This window comes from Austrofundulus limnaeus, unplaced genomic scaffold (assembly GCF_001266775.1).
Source record: "Austrofundulus limnaeus strain Quisiro unplaced genomic scaffold, Austrofundulus_limnaeus-1.0 Scaffold98, whole genome shotgun sequence".
NCBI lineage: Eukaryota > Metazoa > Chordata > Actinopteri > Cyprinodontiformes > Rivulidae > Austrofundulus > Austrofundulus limnaeus.
In genome coordinates, this window is record NW_013952500.1 from 671,113 (window position 1) to 672,827 (window position 1,715).

The following is a 1,715-nucleotide window of genomic DNA, read 5'->3' on the forward strand; positions in this document are numbered from 1 at the left end:
GACCTATACAATTTTTTTTCCTTTTGATTTTTTACCTGGATTACTGAGATGCATCAGGACGATTTAAAGGAGGGGGTTTCGGTTTCTGTTTGGCTACAACGTCCTTGCTGCACCCTTCAAAGGCAAAACATCCAAACAGGCGCGCTCACACTCATCCATTCACACTGATCTAATTTTACATTTAGTCAATTGAGCTGCCTCCTGTCAGTCTGTGGGGATGCTGCAATGCGATTTGGGTTAAACATAACTTGATGGGCATACATGTGAGATGGACAGAAACACACCGACGTGCAGAGATTATGTTGTACCACCAACACACTCCCACAGAAACACAGAGCGGCCGTGCTTTCTGAAGGACAAACATTTCATCTCCCCTGCTCTTCCTTCCTTGCCGTTTCAGCACAACTGTCAGCCTCACAAACTGTGTGTGTGTGTGTGGTGGGTGGTGGTGCATCTGTGGGTTTCTCTCATCTGTACAGCTCAGTTCGAAGCTGCACTCGTCTCCTTTGCGTGTCCTTTCTGGTTTAGCTGGTTGGGAGCTTTAACCTTGTCTCCACATGTTATCACAATGCATCTAGTTTCCTGGCATTCTGATGTTTGGGTGGATATACGGGCGTTCGGTGAGGCGTGTGGCTTGAGATGCGATTCACAACAGCTCATGTACAATCAGGATCAGTTTGATTGATCTGCAGGATATATTTCTTTGCTTTTCATACCAGCTCCATACTTTAGGTGAACACCAGTGACAGGCAGTAATAGTTTACATAAACACCAGATGCTGCAGACGAACTCTCTTGGGTGCATCTAACGTTTGGGTCTGTGCTTATACAAGACTATAAACCCCAAAAGCAGCTCAGAGTGTTTTCTCACTGAAATGGAAAGAGGTGCAGGATCTTTGGGTTTAGTTTAGTTTTTCATTCTTTACTGTATAAAAGACAACAAATGGGAGCTTTCTAAAAAAAATGAGTTGATGTAGATTTCATTTTAGAATTCTTTATTTTTATTCGTGGATTTTGTGCATCAGTTTGTAGACTCTTATAAGAAAGCTTTAATTATCCAAATATAAACTATAATTGCAAGTAAATTCCTGTATCTTAGTTTGTTTAGTTTAAAAAATGTTATTACCACAAGATTTATTTGTTGTTTCTTCCTGCAGCTCAGAACTATGGCCTTCCTGTGTGTATTTTTTTAATTGGATCAGTCTAATTCCCAGTTTAAAGTAAAAACCAATAGGCACTCCATGTTAACTTCTTTTGAAAAGTTGAGTAATTTGATTTGTTTTGTCAAGAACTTTGAATTGAATTACATTTAAAGGGGCAATATTATGTGTTTCTCAGGCATACATTTAAATACCATACCATAAATAAGTATCTATGTCACCTTTAGTTGTTGTTAAAATGTTGTTTTTTTGTTTAAATAGAAAATAAACTTATCTTCTCATCACTTCCTCTTCTAAACGCCTTGAAATTGGCCTCTGTCTCTTTAAGAATCACCTTCCGCTTCTGTCTCACCCATTTTGGTGCGGGGTGGGGGGTCGTGCGTGCTATGATGCAGTTTACTTGGCATCTGAAAATACATTTCCTCAAAGGTATTTTGAATCCGAAAAGAGCTTCACTGAGTGAGAAATAGTGTTAGGAGCTCAGAGGACAGTTAGGTTTCACTTTCACTTTGCTCTGTTACTGCCGAGAGCCGGCAGGAGTCATGGGCGGGGTGGG

At 40.3% G+C, this 1,715-nt stretch overlaps 1 protein-coding gene across 9 annotated transcripts in view; it reads right to left on the reverse strand.

The window, feature by feature from the left end:
- The window catches only part of rbms3 (RNA binding motif, single stranded interacting protein), a 378,321-nt gene that overhangs the window by 58,871 nt on the left and 317,735 nt on the right, over positions 1-1,715 (reverse strand). The window lies entirely within an intron of this gene.